This window comes from Dysidea avara, chromosome 8 (assembly GCF_963678975.1).
Source record: "Dysidea avara chromosome 8, odDysAvar1.4, whole genome shotgun sequence".
Classification (NCBI taxonomy): Eukaryota; Metazoa; Porifera; class Demospongiae; order Dictyoceratida; family Dysideidae; genus Dysidea; species Dysidea avara.
This window is the reverse complement of record NC_089279.1, coordinates 17947724-17967217: the sequence shown is the minus strand read 5'-3', so window position 1 is coordinate 17967217 and position 19494 is coordinate 17947724. Positions and strand designations below refer to the sequence as shown.

Genomic DNA, 19494 nt, shown 5'->3' with positions numbered 1-19494 from the left:
TACTTCAATTATTTTTGATTTTATTAGTAATTATACAAATTATATACATATATTTATTACATGCCCATTATTTCCCACAGGATATTTTTTAGCAGCTGATCTCTCTACTGGGTGACTTAAAATATAGCTGAACTATATACAGGATGGTTTCTTTGTAGCTGAACTCTCTACTAGATATATTCTTCTAGCTGATTTCTCTACAGGGTGATTTGTTTCTAGCTGAACTCTCTACAGGTTATTTGTTTGCAGCTAAACTCTCTACATCCATGGTGGTTTCTTTGTAGCTGAACTCTCTACATGATGGTTTCTTTGTAGCTGAACTCTCTACAAGGTGACTTCTTCTAGCTGAACTCTCTACAGGGTGATTTCTTTGTAACTGAACTCTCCACATGATGGTTTCTTTGCAGCTGAACTCTCTACAGGGTGACCTCTTCTAGCTGATCTCTCTACAGGGTGATTTGTTTCTAGCTAAACTCTCTACAGGTGATTTGTTTGCAGCTAAACTCTCTACATGGTGCTTTCTTTGTAGCTGAACTCTCTACATGATGGTTTCTTTGTAGCTGAACTCTCTACAAAGTGACTTCTTCTAGCTGACCTCTCTACAGGTGATTTGTTCGCAGCTAAACTCTCTACATCCATGGTGGTTTCTTTGTAGCTGAACTCTCTACATGATGGTTTCTTTGTAGCTGAACTCTCTACAAGGTGACTTCTTCTAGCTGAACTCTCTACAGGGTGATTTCTTTGTAGCTGAACTCTCCACATGATGATTTCTTTGTAGCTGAACTCTCTACAAGGTGACCTCTTCTAGCTGATCTCTCTACAGGGTGATTTCTTTGTAGCTGAACTCTCCACATGATGGTTTCTTTGCAGCTGAACTCTCTACAGGGTGACCTCTTCTAGCTGATCTCTCTACAGGGTGCTTTGTTTCTAGCTGAACTCTCTACAGGTGATTTGTTTGCTGCTAAACTCTCTGCATGGTGCTTTCTTTGTAGCTGAACTCTCTACATGACGGTTTCTTTGTAGCTGAACTCTCTACAAGGTGACTTCTTCTAGCTGAACTCTCTACAGGTGATTTGTTTGTAGCTAAACTCTCTACATGGTACTTTCTTTGTAGCTGAACTCTCTACATAACGGTTTCTTTGTAGCTGAACTCTCTACAAGGTAACCTCTTCTAGCTGATTTCTCTACAGGGTGATTTGTTTCTAGCTGAACTCTCTACAGGTTATTTGTTTGCAGCTAAACTCTCTACATCCATGGTGGTTTCTTTGTAACTGAACTCTCTACATGATGGTTTCTTTGCAGCTGAAGTCTCTACAAGGTGACTTCTTCTAGCTGAACTCTCTACATTGTGATTTCTTTGTAGCTGAACTCTCTACAAGGTGACTTCTTTTAGCTGATCCCTCTACAGGGTGATTTGTTTGCAGCTGAACTCTTTAGGTGGTGATTTCTTTGTAGCTGAACTCTCTACATGATGGTTTCTTTGTAGCTGAACTCTCTACATGGTAACTTCTTCTAGCTGATCCCTCTACAGGGTGATTTGTTTGTTATTGAATTCTCTACATGGTGCTTTCTTTGTAGCTGAACTCTCTACATGATGGTTTCTTTGTAGCTGAACTCTCTACAAGGTAACTTCTTCTAGCTGATCCCTCTACAGGGCGATTTCTTTGTTGTTGAATTCTCTACACGGTAATTTGTTCGAGGCTGAACTCTCTACATGGCGGTTTCTTTGTAGCTGAACTCTCTACAAGGTGACTTTTTCTGGCTGAACTCTATACAGAGTGATTTGTTTTCAGCTGAACTCTCTACATGATGGTTTCTTTGTAGCTGAACTCTCTACAAGGTTACTTCTTCTAGCTGAACTCTCTACAGGGTGATTTCTTTGTAGCTGAACTCTTTAGGTGGTGATTTCTTTGTAGCTGAACTCTCTCCAAGGTGACCTCTTCTAGCTGATCTCTCTACAGGGTGATTTGTTTCTAGCTGAACTCTCTACAGGTGATTTGTTTGCAGCTAAACTCTCTACATGGTGCTTTCTTTGTAGCTGAACTCTCTACATGATGGTTTCTTTGTAGCTGAACTCTCTACAAAGTGACTTCTTCTAGCTGAACTCTCTACAGGTGATTTGTTTGCAGCTAAACTCTCTACATCCATGGTGGTTTCTTTGTAGCTGAACTCTCTACATGATGGTTTCTTTGTAGCTGAACTCTCTACAAGGTGACTTCTTCTAGCTGAACTCTCTACAGGGTGATTTCTTTGTAGCTGAACTCTCCACATGATGATTTCTTTGTAGCTGAACTCTTTAGGTGGTGATTTCTTTGTAGCTGAACTCTCTCCAAGGTGACCTCTTCTAGCTGATCTCTCTACAGGGTGATTTGTTTCTAGCTGAACTCTCTACAGGTGATTTGTTTGCAGCTAAACTCTCTACATGGTGCTTTCTTTGTAGCTGAACTCTCTACATGATGGTTTCTTTGTAGCTGAACTCTCTACAAAGTAACTTCTTCTAGCTGATCCCTCTACAGGGCGATTTGTTTGTTGTTGAATTCTCTACACGGTAATTTGTTTGAGGTGTAGCTGAACTCTCTACAAGGTGACTTTTTCTGGCTGAACTCTATATAGAGTGATTTTTTTGCAGCTGAACTCTCTACATGATGGTTTCTTTGTAGCTGAACTCTCTACAAGGTGACTTCTTCTAGCTGAACTCTCTACAGGGTGATTTCTTTGTAGCTGAACTCTTTAGGTGGTGATTTCTTTGTAGCTGAACTCTCTCCGAGGTGACCTCTTCTAGCTGATCTCTCTACAGGGTGATTTATTTCTAGCTGAACTCTCTACAGGTGATTTGTTTGCAGCTAAACTCTCTACATGGTGCTTTCTTTGTAGCTGAACTCTCTACATGATGGTTTCTTTGTAGCTGAACTCTCTACAAGGTAACTTCTTCTAGCTGATCCCTCTACAGGGCGATTTGTTTGTTGTTGAATTCTCTACACGGTAATTTGTTTGAGGCTGAACTCTCTACATGGCAGTTTCTTTGTAGCTGAACTCTCTACAAGGTGACTTTTTCTAGCTGAACTCTATACAGAGTGATTTGTTTGCAGCTGAACTCTCTACATGATGGTTTCTTTGTAGCTAATTCTCTATAAAGTGACCTCTTCTATAGCTGAACTCTTTACATAGTGTCTAGTTTCTAGCTGATCTCTCTACAGGGTGATTTGTTTGCAGCTGAAATCTCTACAGGGTGATTTGCTTGTAGCTGAACTCCTTACATTGTGTCTAGTTTCTAGCTGATCTCCACAGTGTGATTTGTTTGTAGCTGATCTCTCTACAAGTTGATTTGTGTGTAGCTGATCTCTCTGCAGGTTGATTTGTTTGTAACTGATCTCTCTACAGGGCAATTTGTTTGTAGCTGAACTCTCTATAAGGTGATTTGATCTCTCTGCAGGTTGATTTGTTTGTAGCTGAACTCTCTAAAGGGTGATTTGCTTGTAGCTGAACTCCGTACATTGTGTCTAGTCTCTAGCTGATCTCTCTACAGGGTGATTTGTTTGTAGCTGATCTCTCTGCAGGTTGATTTATTTGTAGCTGAAGTCTCTACAGGGTGATTTGTTTCTAGCTGATCTCTCTACAGGGTGATTTTTTTGTAGCTGATCTCTCTGCAAGTTGATTTGTTTGTAGTCGATCTCTCTACAGGGTAATCTGTTTGTAGCTGAACTGTCTATAAGGTGATTTGTTTGTAGCTGATCTCTCTGCAGGTTGATTTGTTTTAGCTGAACTCTCTACAGGGTGATTTGTTTGTAGCTGATCTCTCTGCAGGTTGATTTGTTTGTATCTACAGGGTGATTTGTTTCTAGCTGATCTCTCTACAGGGTAATTTTTTGTAGCTGACCTCTCTTCAGGGTGATTTGTTTCTAGCTGATCGCTCTACAGGTTGATTTGTTTGTAGCTGAAGTCTCTACAGGGTGATTTGTTTCTAGCTGATCTCTCTACAGGGTGATTTTTTGTAGCTGACCTCTCTTCAGGGTGATTTGTTTCTAGCTGATCGCTCTACAGGTTGATTTGTTTGTAGCTGAAATCTCAACAGGGTGTATTGCTTGTAGCTGAACTCCTTACATTGTGTCTAGTTCCTAGATGATCTCTCTACAGGGTGATTTGTTTGTAGTTGATCTCTCTGCACATTGATTTGTTTGTAGCTGAACTCTCTACAGGGTGATTTGTTTCTAGCTGATCTCTCTACAAGTTGATTTGTGTGTAGCTGATCTCTCTGTAAGTTGATTTGTTTGTAGTCGATCTCTCTACAGGGTAATTTGTTTGTAGCTGAACTGTCTATAAGGTGATATGTTTGTAGCTGATCTCTCTGCAGGTTGATTTGTTTTAGCTGAACTCTCTACAGGGTGATTTGTTTCTAGCTTATCTCTCTACAGGTTGATTTGTGTGTAACTGATCTCTCTACAAGCTGATTTGTTTGTAGCTGATCTCTCTGCAGGTTGATTTGTTTCTAGCTGATCTCTCTACAAGTTGATTTGTTTGTTGCTGATCACTCTAAAGATTGATTTGTTTGTACCTGAACTCTCTGCAAAGTGTTTTGTTTGTAGCTGATCTCTCTACAGGATAATTTGTTTGTAGCTGAACTCTCTGCACAGTGATTTGTGTGTAGCTGAATTCTCTAGAGAGTAATTTAATTGTAGGTGAACTCTCTACAGGGTGCATGACTTGTTAATAGCTGAACTCTCTTCAGTGTGACTTGTAATGTTCTGAATCTCTACAGTGATATAATTGTAGCTTAATTCTCCACAGGGTGACTTGCTTCTTGCTGAACTGTCTAAAAGATTAACTGTTTGCAGCTGAACTCCCTACGGAATAACTTGTAATGTAATAGAATTCTATAATGGAGTAAATAAATTAGCTGAATGCTCTATTAGGGTGACTGTTCTATTAGAGTATCTCGATCTCGCATTTGCTACACAGAGTTGGCTTTCGAATCATAACTCAGTGGTTTGTACTCCAATTCTTCTATACTACTGCAAGGACTTTCTATGAAGATTATTCCAGCTATACACCGATTTTCAGCTCATTGCTCTTAGCGGTTTGCCTAGTAGGCGTAAAAACTAATACTTTTTTATTACTAAAAATCGATCGCGTAATTGTGACACAGGTTGGGTTTTGTGTCATATCTCTGTGGTCTTAATCTCGATTCCTTTCAAACCACCAAAAGGCACTCCTACGATGGTTACTCCATCTACATAGCAATTTTCAGCTCATTCCATGAAGCGGTTTACCCTTAGTCTCGCGTGGCCAGACCCTTTCCGCGCAGCCGCTTATCGATTGGAAATTATAAGCGTCGCGCTACAAGGGTCTGGAATAGTTCATGTATTTAAAAAAATCTACAATCCCCAGTGGCTGGGGAGTGTAAATTGGCTCACGCGATCCCTTAATCGCCAAAGTGATCTGATTACTGAAGAATGAGCTGAAGAAGGCCTCTGGGGATGACGAGTATCGACCCGTGTAGGTTTTTCCTTCTACCCACTACTGAATCTTCAACAAGTACGGTTGAATAAAGACAAACAAGCTCAGTTCATCTCGAGTTACAAGGAAAGTAGGCGAAAGGTTTTAAGCGGATTGTCCGATCAAAACAGACTAAAGATTCAAGGAAACACACGTTGCATTTTGTATCTTAGGTGTTACCGAATCAATCAATTGTCACCAATAACGTGTCGAAAAATTTCATGTTCATGAACTATTCCAGACCCTTGTAGCGCGGCGCTTATAATTTCCAATCGATAAGCGGCTGCGCGGAAAGGGTCTGGCCACGCGAGACTAGTTTACCCTGTAGACGTGACAACAAATCGATATTGTTTTACGCGAATAATCGGTCATAACGCCTGAACCATTCATAGGATTTGCACCAAATTTGATGCTAGGATGCGCCTTTGGACTCCCTTTCTGTGTGCCAAATTTCAAGGCGATCGGAGCACGCGTTTGCGTTTATAGCAATTTTTGCAAGTGTGCGAAAAGACGAAGAAAAAAAAAACGAAGAAAAAAAAAAACGAAACTTTGGCCGCTCATATCTCGGAAATGACTTGAGTGATTTCCTTCAAATTTGGAATGTAGACTCCCCTAGATGGCGGGCAACTCTGCAGCAAATTTGGTTTCAATCGGATAAGCTATCACCGAGATACAAAAGTGTGAAAATGACGTTTTCTTTCTTCCTGTCAATATACTCGTGGAATTGTTTCAATGATGTAACACAAGCATTCACCTACATGGCACTCCACCCTTTGTCTACTATAGATATTGATTCTCCACATTTCAAGTTGCTAGAACATTTTACAGTAATAATGTATGACAAAACAAGTGAGCTACAATGTGTGAATGAAGCTAGAAAGGATTTATTTTGCCACAAGGGTAGGATGATGGAGAAGCTACCCCCAACACAGGACGCACTGTTGCAGCATACCAAACGAGTGGCATACCAAGCTGCAATATGGTGCACCAGTGAGCAAAGTGAGCAACAAATCCCATCTCCAGAAGGCTGGGGGTGGACACTTGATGAGTGCAATGTCTGGATTCCGGTGTGGAGCACATTACCTATAGCTGCTAAGGCCTGTAGTGAACTAGTCAAGTGTAAATGTAAGAGCCAAGCTGGATGTTGTGGCAGATGTTCATGCAGAAAAGCTGGTTGTAAGTGCACAGAGCTTTGTAACTGTCACTGCTTAGATTGAGAAACATACAATAACTAATTTTGAGAGTGATGACACTTAATAGACTACTAATATTACTCAAGGTTTTCATATACAGTAAAATTTAGTATATTATTGTTCTTGTGATTCTATGTATTTAGTTGGCTTCTTACAATTCTGATTCATTGTGTATAGTTTTTAAAATAGTACAGGTATCATCGATATTTACAGGTACTTAGGTATCATGATAATGAATTAAGAGCATGCAATTTATATAATGATACATGAAGGATCACAAGACTACTGAGAACACTATACTGAGCATTTTCAATGTTTATTTTTAGGTTTCTATGGTAACAGATAAGTGTTTAGGTTTCTATGGTAACATTCTACATGAAATATATGCCTATAATAATCCTAACATGTCTTAATGATGAAATGATCAGGAATTAGGTATCAAAAACAAACATCATTTAGTATTTGTAATTAGATGCGTGGGTGGGTCAATTTTTGGGGGTTTCTGGGGGTTTCTATTTATATAAATGATCAGAACTCTTCAATGAAGCGAGCTATTCACTTCAAATAAAAATCAAGTTGTTTCACAAAGTAAGCCCTATACTTTAATGCCAAGTATTAACAATTCAAACAATGCCTAAGGGAGAAAAAAACCAAAAGCCACCATACGAACTATGGAAGTCATCTTAAAATGCTTTAGTAACTGCCTGAGGGTGATTGGATGAATTGGTTCCTATCAAAAACTGAAAGCTACCAACCTGGGTAGTATGTAAAAAAAAGTTGATGCTTTTGTCCAGAGTGTCCACTTCCACCAGCTAAGCTGCCCTACTAAATGGTATAACTAGTTTTTAAAGTAATCAATGTTTGTAAAATGGACAGAGCTGCAGCACTAGCAGCTGGTGATCAGGTGCTACTGTCAGTGTCTATATGACAATATCAGTTCAATTACATAAACTATACTAATTTATGGACAGGCTTTTATAAGTAAACGTGTAAGTTTTAGACGGTGTGCTTCAATAGGAATTATCCGTAATATTGGTAGTTCTTCAATGAGAACTTTACGAAGAGACTTCTAAAGACATTGATTCTCCTGGTCCCACATGGCATCTTCTAAATACAGTCCACTAATATAACAACCTGACGGTGCTCTCTCAGACACCTGATCAGCATTAGTATACTAGAAGAATAACAGTATATTACTAGCAATGTGATTAGTAAACACATATTGTATCACAGCTAATACATTCATCTACAATATGGCTACATACCTCAGTGACTGCAGTGTACAAAGTGGACCGATCTAGTGGCCAACCATTCTTCCTACATGTTGCCTGTACCAGTGCTGTAAGATAAGACTCTGGAATGTGTAGACCTGATAGCCACATCACATATGGCTCTCCCTCTTTTACCTAAATGTATATATGTTATGTGTTGATGTGTGTAGATTGTACAACTATACAAACCCATTGTTGGTATTGGTGCACGCCATATTGAGGGAAGATGACCATTATAAAATGATTTGGATAACTCATCAAGTTCTACACTCATTCCAACCTCTCCTGCCAGTGCCTGTGTACAAATATAACACAATTTGGTTGTCATAAAACATCACTGTCTTTATGAAGAGTTAACCTTCTGAAGGTTGCTAAGAGACACTGACATTCTTTTGATTAACTTGTTAAAACATTCCAACTCTTGTAGCAATACAATGGTGGTGGGTGAGATCATGTCACCAAGCTTCTTTCTGATCACATCAAGTTTGTATAACTCTGGTAACTTGGACTGTAACAAGAACAATGTGATAAACGTCACTGATTTGCTATGGTGTCTTCTCACCTGTATATCAGAAGCAATGTTGGCAATAAACTCTTCCCTACTAATACCAGTGCCAGATTCTCCAGTTTGAGGCTGTAGTTCTATCAATTGTGACCACATGTCTTTAGCTGCTCTAGTAAAGTAGCCAATTTCTGCATTAGAGTGTAACCCAAATACTTCAGGAGTGTTTGCCAGTGGAAGTTCCTCAATAGCTTCTACATAAGTGTCCTTGTTACCATCTTCAGGGATACAGTAATGCACATCAACATTCTTGAAGAAGTGGAAAGGTTGGAATGTGTCAAATATGAAGTCTCCCATGTATTCATCCATATAAGTCTTCAGTACTCTTCTATCAAAGTCATCAATTGCTCTTCCACCATACATAACCTGTACATTAATGTTGTTAACAAATTGTCTGTACTACATTATGTGTATACCTCTCCTATTAGATATTTCAGGGACTCCCAAGGAATTTTGGTTCTCCATTTTCATGAGCTTTAGTGAGGTAAGTATTTGGTATATCCATACACACCCGGAAATCTGATTCATTGAAGTCATATGATACATTCCATCCAATCTGTGTAAATCAGAATACGTAGTAACAACACATGTAGCTATACAAAACTCAGTAACAATAAACACTTACACATGTATAAAATTATTATGTGTTCTACATGTGAATGATACCTTTCCATACTTTCTCCTCTCTTGAACAACAGCATGGAAGAATGCTATAGTAAACACAAGAGGTCTGAAAGCTGTACGTGGACAATCTTGAAGCGTTGATGTAAGAATCTTGTGATTAGGCACCGGCCTATTATGCCCGAAATTTTACCTATTATGCTTTTGAGCATTGCTCAAAAATTAAGCCTATTATACTCAAAATTATGCTTTCAAAATCAAAATTATGCTCTAGAAGTGACTGTTTTATTAGAGTATATCAGCCTTTCCTGACTGCTCTATTAGAGTAAGTGACTGTTCTATTAGAGTATCTTGATCTTATTTTTGCAAAGTGTGAATAACCAACAAAGAAACGGTTTAATAAGTTGTATTACGTGTTTTTGATTATAAAATGCACTTAATAATACTATTGGCAGTGAATATTTGCTTTCTTTCAGGCACGCGTATTGTGCATTTAATTAATTTTTCAAACATCGTCCCTATTATTCTGGCATTATGCTGGATGCTTTTGGCCACCTATTATGCTTTAAATTATGCCGGCATAATCGGCTGGTGCCTACTTGTGATAGGTGCTACATAAGTTCAACTTCAGTCCATTAGGAAGTTCTGTCACAACCTGACATTCACACATACAGTAACACAATACTCAGTCAAACATGATGATACCTTAAGTGATCGTTGTAAAATACCAATTGGTAGGAGCAGTGGTTAGCCAGAGTCTAAAATCAGGATGAGGTTGGGTAGTAGTTCTAGAGCTTTTTCTAAGTCCTTCAGCCAACGAACTAACAAATGACAATTCTGCAGCATCAGCCAGTGACCCCTTGAAGCAGCCGTTTCCAGTAGTTGCAACGCTACCTATAAGTGGCCAAAAATGAAGTTTCTTTCTATTCATGTCAATGTTGTTAATAACATGGAGAGTTAAAAGATACATGTAATGTTCAACACAATGGCTAACATATGTGCAATTCTTTAAGCTAGGACAAGTTAATGAGAAAGTGATCTTGGATTCTTGGTTATGTGTGTAAAAGGTAGGTATTCATTTACCTTCTCTTGACCCTGTCCCATGGTTAGGAATTTCAGTCTGTTCCCACCAAATTCCATTCTCTCAGCTAGTTTCCCTAGGTCTCCAGCAGGGTCAGCTTCAGGGCTCAATATGAACACAATGGGAGACAGAGGACTGGACTGTTCAAATATGGACTCAAAACTGATCACAGGTGGTGTGACATATTTCTCTCCCATACTCTGGGTCATAAAGTTAGTGATGGCTTGGTAGACACGATCAACTCTAAAACATCTCAACAACATCAGTTGCTGCAAGTCAGTGAGATTCCTTGAGTATTTCTCAGGAAATGTAGCAGATTCTGGAGTATCCAGATCATACCACTAGAAACAAGAACCAATGCAATAAACATAAAATAAAATAAACTCACGTGATTTGGCTAAAGGCTTGTTTGATTTTAAATCATCTTATTGTCTATTTTATTGATTTCTCTTGGTTGTTACCATTGTTTTGATTTGAGAAGTCTATTGTGCCACCTACTTACCAGCACTGCTTTGATTTGCACCAATTTTCGTGTGGTGAGCATTATTTAGAATTTCGAAACAATACCAAAAGGGCACAAGGATAAGAACCCTAAGGCTAAAGGTTCAGCTGAGCCTTACCCCAAGAAAGGAGGAAAGACTGATGGCGACTCACAGGAGGAAAGCTTGTACTGTGATAGATGCACCAGTGCTGTTGATCAATTAATCCAGTGTGAAAAATGTGAAATGTATTTGTGCGCAGCCTGTGAAAAGATTCCAGAAAATGTGATGACAACAGTGGGTGAGTATAACCAAATACACTGGTTCTGTCAATACTGTGATGTACTTAATAGCTTGTTAGCAAAGCTATTGGCCAAGCTGGTACAATTGAAAGTTTATCCCAAGCTGTTCAAAGTAGTGTGTCTTTGTGCTTAAAGGAAGTAGTTGATCAATTTACATAAGTGGTCAATCAGGCAAAAGAATGTCTCAAGCCCAAAACAGCTTCACAAGAAGGTCCAATAATAATGGAAACCAACGACGGCTTTGAAGGCTCTCAGCAACAATATACCAACATTATTCAGCACCCAGTTAAGGGCTCTACTGATATTTCAACTGCTCTAAGCTCTGTACTTGCAGAAGAGAAGGAAAGAAGTAAATGACAACTTAACTTGATAGTCCACAACCTAGAAGAAGTCTCCGGGGATGATGCAGAAGCCCGCAAGCACCAAGACATTAACAGATATTTTTCGGCATTTGGGTGTAAAAGCAACAATTAACAATGCTTTACGACTAGGAAAGAAGGGAAACAAAAGCAGGCTCCTAAAAGTAACCGTCAACTCTGACAAAGAAAAAGCAGCTATTCTACGTTGCTGCCCTCGCTTACGTCATGACTCTACTCCAAGTAGCTTTCGTAAAATCTACATTACACCTGACCTTACCCCACAGCAGCAAAAAGAAAACAAACTTCTTAGGAGCAAATTAGCTGACATGAACAAGGAAGGAAATTTTTATCGGATAAAAAACGGACTGATTGTCCGGAGGGAGGAGTAAAATTCTCCCCCGGTACAACCTCAACTAATTGTAACACTGAATCTGTGACTACCCTTGACTCTCTCCTTTGTTTACAAACAAACGCCAGGAGTATTTTCAACAAGTTCAGTGAACTTCAGTTACTTGTTTCTCAACACAATCCCTATATCATTGGCATCACTGAAACCTGGTTAGACAGTAGTATTAAGGACTCTGAAATCTATCTAGACAACTACAACATCTTACGAAATGACCGATCTGCTTCTCACGGTGGTGGAGTCCTTCTATACGTCCACAAATCACTCATATGCTCACCTTGCCAAAAGCTTGAAACAGTCAACTTTGACGAATCATTGTGGTGTTTAATCTCTTTACCTGCCAATAACACCCTGCTTGTTGGATTAGTTTATAGATCACCCTCCTCTACTGAATTAAACAGCTCTAAGCTCATAGACATAATTCACACCATCTCCCTTCAGCAAAGGATCAATCAACTTTTACTTATTGGCAACTTCAATCTCCCAGATATAGAATGGGTCAACCATTATTGTTCCAGTAGCCCTACATCATTCTCAGCCAAGTTTTTTGATGCAATGCAAGACTCTTTTTTATCCCAGCATACCACTCAACCTACCCACCATCATCCTAGTCAAAAGTCTTCTATTTTAGATTTAATAATAACAAATGACCCTGATAATGTCACTAACCTTGTTCACCTACCCCCACTTGGCTCTAGTGATCATGACTGTTTGATGTGGGAACTTTGTTGCGGAGCAATACACAAACGGAGTAAAACCACTAAGTCCTACAATTATTTTAGAGGGGATTATGATTCCCTGAACAGTTACTTCAAAGAAATGGACTGGTCGTCAAGATTTGAAGGTCATGACATAGACCATAACTACAATTTATTTGTTCAAGCTGTATCATCAGCTATTGACATTTACATTCCTACAGTTTCTAAAGCTAACAAAGCTAAGCTTTCTTGGTGGTCCACAAGATTATAAGTCGCTGTTTGTAATAAGAAAAGATTATTCAACAAGTGGAAAACCACCAAGACTAGTAGTGACTATCAGACCTATGTTCAACAAAGAAACACAGTCAAATCATTGATAAGATCTTCCCAATCTAGTTATGAATCAAAACTGATTCAACTTTCACAGACTCATCCTAAAGCACTATATCGCGACATAAACAGCAAACAAAAAAATCGATCAGACATCACTCATTTGCAAAAATCAGATGGTACAATGACTTTATCTGATGCAGAAGCTGCTGAAGAGTTAAATAGCTTTTTCAAGTCCACGTTTACTGTAGAAGAGTCAAGTCATATTCCAGCCATTTCAACCCGAATTTCTGAAACACTGTCAGACATTAACATATCAGAAGAATTAATATTTTACAAACTACTTTCCTTGAACGGAAACAAGGCCCCTGGCCCTGATGCTTTACATCCTCACTTTCTTAAATCATGTGCTGCCTCCTTAGCTAAGCCTTTATTTTTATAACAAAGCAATCATTGAACTCTGGCACACTTCCAGACCTTTGGAAGAAGGCTCATGTTACACCTATTCTTAAAAAAGGCAGTAGATAGCAACCATCTAATTACAGACCAATAAGTCTTACGTCACAAGTAGTTAAGCTTATTGAATCAATAATAAGGGAACAACTGTAGGACTTCCTTGACCTACACAGGGTACTCAACCCAAACCAGCACGGCTTTGTGAAACATACATCATGCTTTACCAACTTACTAGAATGCCACAGCAAATGGTCTGCTGCTCTTGATTCTGGGTTTGGTGTTGACGTTGTCTATTTAGACTACTCCAAAGCCTTTGACTCCGTCCCACATTTACGACTTATAAGTAAACTACAATCTTATGGTATCAATGGCAACCTTCTCACATGGATAAAGAACTTTTTGATTGGTAGACAACAACGTGTGGTTCTTAATGGTAGCAGTTTTAGATGGGTGAATGTTACAAGTGGAGTACCACAAGGGTCAGTGCTCGGCCCACTTTTATTATCCTGTAGTATGTTAATGACACAACTGATGGACTCCAAAGTACACTAGAGATGTTTGCTGATGACTCTAAACTTTACAGAATTATCCAAACTCCTCAAGATGTCAAAATTTTACAGGAAGACCTTAATTTTATCTCGAACTGGTCATGCAAGACGAAGTTTAATACTTTAAAGTGCACTGTAATACACTTAGGTAGAGGAGACCACATCACCTACACCCTGTACGATCAGGCCTCAGGAGCTCATAATCAGCTAGAATCTACAACAGAACAAAGAGATTTAGGTGTATGGATCATACCAGACATGGGCTCAAGTCTTCATTGTCACAAAATTGCAAGTAATGCTAACCAAGTATTGGGAAGACTGAAGCGTAGTTTCAAGAATAGATCAGCACCATCATTTACACTGCTGTACAAAACTTTAGTCCGACCGCATCTAGAGTATTGTGCCCCAATCTGGAGCCCTCATTTAGCAAAGGACATTGACGTACTAGAAAAGGTTCAAAGAAGGGCTACTAAGCTGATACCATCTATCTCTACACTATCTTATGAAGCTAGACTTCAAGAACTAGATTTGCACTCACTTTTTTGTAGATGACAAAGAGGAGACCTAATTGAAGTGTTTAAGATACTAAACTCATACTATCAAATTGACCCCAAAGATATCTTTACATTACAACAAGACAGTGTTACCAGGGGCCATCAAATGAAACTTTTAAAACAAAGAATTAGCAGAAGCATTGGTCAACACTTTTTTCAACTTTAGAATAATCCAACAATAGAATGACTTACCTGACGAAGTAGTTCTGGCAAAAACAATATCTTCTTTCAAACACTCACTAGACCAATATTGGAGAGAAACTGGACATGGACATTGTCAAAGGCCTTTGGCCTATTAATCAATTTTGTATTTTAATTGTCCATTAAATAATAATAATAAAATTATGATATTCTGCAGTTGAAGTGCAATAATTATCACTGCGAGCAAATCAAACTTCACACTACAATAAGTGCTCACTTCTTTCCATACTTTTTCATTCTTTTCCACATCATCAGGTAAGCTACCAAACACATCAGGGCTAATTTCTCTCAGCCTTATATAATGTCTTCCCAGCTCTGGTCTGGAATCCAATTGTATGGCTTGAGCCGAGAGCTCTTCTCCAATGAGATATTTCCCTTTATAAAAAAATCTAATTCTTCATGTAAGCTCTCCTCTACTTCTTGAATTTTGATTGTCATTTGAAATGAGAATAATAACTTGTGCACCTCAAACAAACCTTTAAGATAAACAATAACTATGATAAAAGAAATAGAGTGACTTTAAACATACTCAAATAATACGTTGTGCAAAGAATTCATTGCTACACTATATGGACTTCAAATATTTTAACACTCACCAGTACAAGCATAATTGTATACATTGTGTGTAAGTATGTCCATGATATTCTTCAGTCTCTTGGGTAGGTGAGAGTCTGGGAGGCTCTTCTTAAGGGAATAGTTGAACACTTCAAGGTAAGAACTGAGGGAGCATTGGTACATGGTGTTGATGGCTGCCATATCAGCCAGTATGAAGAAGAGTACAGTACCTCTCCTTGCTACTGGTCTGTAACCATCTGAGTTTGTCAATGTCTGCTGATATCACTTGAGCTTCTTTTAGTTTAGCAAATACCTACATATGTAGCAATGTACATAGAGTAGACATATAGGTATTACGTGTACACATAATGTTCTCTGTACCTCTGAAGCTTTAACTTTAGTTTCTTCCAAGGTTTGTACCAGTTCCTCATTGTCCAACATGTTTCCAGTAGAGGTAGCTAACTCTCTTAACAAAGTATCCTCTAAATCTTTCAACAGTCGCTTATTATCACTAATATGGAATAAACAAATGATTATTGTGCAATTACAACTCTTCATTCCATTAAACATCAGACCAAACATAAAAGTCTACCTTGTCTCTTGGATCAATCTTTCACGTTGCTCTTCCAACTCTTTCTTTTCAAACCCAACAATTACACTGAGTAGCTGATCTTCCAACCCCTTCAGTGTTACTGTATAGTTGATGATCATTGTTCTTCCAAATATGGCTGGTGTATACTTGGGGTTTGCTAGTTTAGTATTCAAGTAGAGTTTAAAGTTTGGATCATAATCCACCTCCTTGTCTCCTAGTGTGATGGTTTGACGATTACCAGAACCTAAGTTTGCATGTACAAGTATGTTAGGAGAACTACATCTGATTCACAACCTTTAATGTTCTTGTCCAGTACAGAATCAATGACTGGATCAATGTACTCATCAACATCTTTAAACAGACATGGAAAGCCAAACTTGATGGCAAGTTCTAGTTGCTTGATGAAGTCAGGATCATTAAAAGCACAAATCTAAATAATGAGCAGTAGTACATACAGTATGCAATATGGAATGTTAAATCGTGCAGTAGCTAGCTACCTTTAAATTATTCTTTTCTTCTTTCTTTCTGATCCAATTTAAAGCCTGCTGCTGAGGATCAATACAGAGAGGGTATCTGCTAGCGTTTGTGGTGAGTATTCCATTTTGTATTGATAATTCATCAGGTGGTAATGACTCAGATGTCCACTTGCTGATCTCAACATCATTTGTTAACAATGTTTCTAACTTGAATGGTTGACTGAGTGGAATCTCACATTGTACAACATCAGCTTGCCAGTCCTCCACTTGCATTTGATAACGGAAGTCCCACGAGAAGGCACCAAGGTAGGTCAGAAATGATGACGATAACAAACAGTCTCCTAATAGGTCTGACAATAATATTTTTAGCTAGATGTATTCAAGGAGCACTTACATTCCCTTTATACTTTAACTATGGTAAGTGGTATTAGTGAATACCTTATTAATTAGGTCTGACAATAATGTTTTTAGCTCCAAATTCTTCTGCATGTACTGTACACTACAAGTTAATATCTATGCTTAAAGTGAGTAGTTTCTTTGCTCAGGTTATACATGTAGCAATTTGTGGCTATAATTTGCTAATGGTTGTGTTACCAACTCAGAACCACTTTAAAGTTGACACTCCAATGAAGCAATGACATAATCACAACCTTGGTTCCACTGCATGTCAGTTGCATCAACATGAATCCTCCACTGTAGATGCTAGCTTCCAATCCCTATTATAGCTAAGGTAACGGTGGGCGTTTCCGGACAATGTTTGCACATTCATTAGAAAAATTAGCTCATTTCTCCTTGAGAGAATAATGGATGTTAACATGCTTGTTGCTAAATTGTAGCCAATGAACTAGTCTACCGATGGTATAAATTATGAGTGGTAAAATAGGAGAAAGAGCGGTCTAGGTTTGCAATTTGAGATATTTATATGGCTGTGGTTTCTGGGCACCACTAACAGTAGGCATACCTAGCATTATTATGGCACTCCATTAAGTATCATGACTCAGCAGAGACTGATAGCATTCTGTTTGGCTGGTTACTTTGTTTCCGACAGTGATTATTTTAGCAGCAGATTTCCCTTATGCTGCTCCAAGCTTTGCTCGGACCTTGAAGTGTCTTGCAATGCTTTCAAAGATGCGACATTTGATTTACTGCCTGGAAATCTATATCAGTCCTTGCCTTAGTAAACAAAACAGCATACTTAAGCAATGTGGCCCATTGCTGCAGGCTTGTTCTCCAAGCTGGTGGTTATATGTAAAAGGAATGACGTCACCATCATAGGCCAACTCATTACAGGTACTTGGTCAGTAGGCTCATTCTTGTTGTATTAATGCACAAGTAGTTCAAACACCTATCAAACGGTACGGTAGTACCATTTAAGTAGGGATCGCCTAGAAAATTTTGTGTGCTGCCCAAAATTCTGCCTTTAAAAATCACCCTAGAGACATTTTATGCAACAAAAATCACCTTTACGGAATAGTACTAGTCCATATAATATACAAAACAGCAATAAATATAATAAAACACAAGTGGTCGGATATAAAAATTGTTAAAAATCGCCAAAACTTGAATTCGTCTCACTGCCTTGCTGCCTCACTGCCTGCCTCACTGACCACAGTCACAAGGCTAGAGGCCAAACGAAGCAGTGCATGGCCACCATTTTACACCACAATTACAAACTCACCGGTGAGATGTGCCTTTTGGTGTTCTGACGAGTATAGGCCCTCTGCATTTTGTTTTTTCTTTTGTCTTCAATCAGGCTGCTTGTCTTCTTCATCCAACGAAACCATATCAAGGCATTAATTTTCCGTGTAAACACTCGCTTTCAGCAACATATATAGATGCCACAGAATTATTTTAGAGCTGGATTTCAGAAGTGCTTCAGTCCCAGTGCTATACTAGCTGGATATCTGCAAGTTTATGATTGGGATCCCGTTTGCAATAGATTTGTGACCACACCCATCAAATAAAGTACAGGGACCACACCTTTTAACAATCTAGTTGTTTATTTATAATACTTAACAGTAAACAAGATGACCTCACCCCTTATTGGTCTAGCTAGCTGCACACCTCTTGGTTGACTCAAGATATACTCTTATACAACAGTCACTCTAATACAACAGTCATTTATCATATTCTATTAGAACAGTCACAAGTTACATTGTAGCTAGCAGCAAAGTATTAAACAAACTAGTATTTAAAAAATTGTTAATTTAAAAATGAAGTATGCATGTATGCAATAAAAGTAGTGAAACAAGAGATGAATGATGGTATTACAGCATGCCAAAGTAGAGACGTTCCCACTGAGCTACACTGTAATACCATCATTCATGTCTTGTTTCACTACTTTTATTGCATACATCCCTACTTCATTTTTAAATTAACAATTTTTAAAATACTAGTACTATACAACAAGCATAGGGAAAAATTGAGAATTTTAAGTTCGATTAAAGGTCATAGAAAAATTCTTAATTTTCCTTTTGTTTACTTTTTTGTAACATTATTATGACTGGTGAATCCACACATACTGCATCAAAAGAAAGGATGGCACCAGAGGTAATGTTTTCGAGTGAACATGCATAAAATTATCAATTACTGGCTCAAAAGTGAAGTGGCCATTATGCTTCACTTTCAGCTATGTTCAGCCTGTTTTACAGTGTTAAAAATGAAGAACAGTAGAAGAAGCGCCTTTGCAATCAATCCAGTAAAGCATCAGGCAGCCAAAATTTTGTAGCAATCTATTGGAAGTATTTAGGGTGCCATCATACCAAAGGCACTTTTGGGCTTGGTTATAACTAACCAATATTGCCAAGGCATCGGGATAGTATTATTGTGAAGCTGGATTTTGGCAGATTTTTTTTGGCCAGAAAAACCCAAATTTCCATGATCTCTAATATCTGTATGATAATTTCACAAACATGCTTGTATGAGTATTTAGTCACACAAGAGTACACCCACAGGATTCACTGGGTTGTTTTTCCCAATAAACTTCACCCTCTTTACACACCATTCATTCACACTACACAAAATGTACACACCTGACTTTCTCAGAACCCAAACCAGATATCAACTTGTCAGCAGCTATCAGTCATTTTTCCATAAGTTCAGCTTCAGCTTGTAATGCTTGCTTCTCTGATAATATGGCTTCTTCATATTATTTACTAAGAGCATTCAACTCTTCCTCAATGCTACTCAATTCTTTGTTGATCTTATCCAGCTCACGCTTGCTCATTTGATAATTTTTCTCCAACCTAGCCACCTATATGGTATTAAAGATGCACAATATGTAAGCACATATACTTGTGACTTGTGTGTTCTACTGT

The 19494-nt window shown here is 38.4% G+C and overlaps 1 pseudogene; it reads right to left on the bottom strand.

Moving 5' to 3' along the window:
- The window catches only part of LOC136264821 (dynein axonemal heavy chain 10-like), a 42994-nt pseudogene that overhangs the window by 6057 nt on the left and 17443 nt on the right, over positions 1-19494 (bottom strand).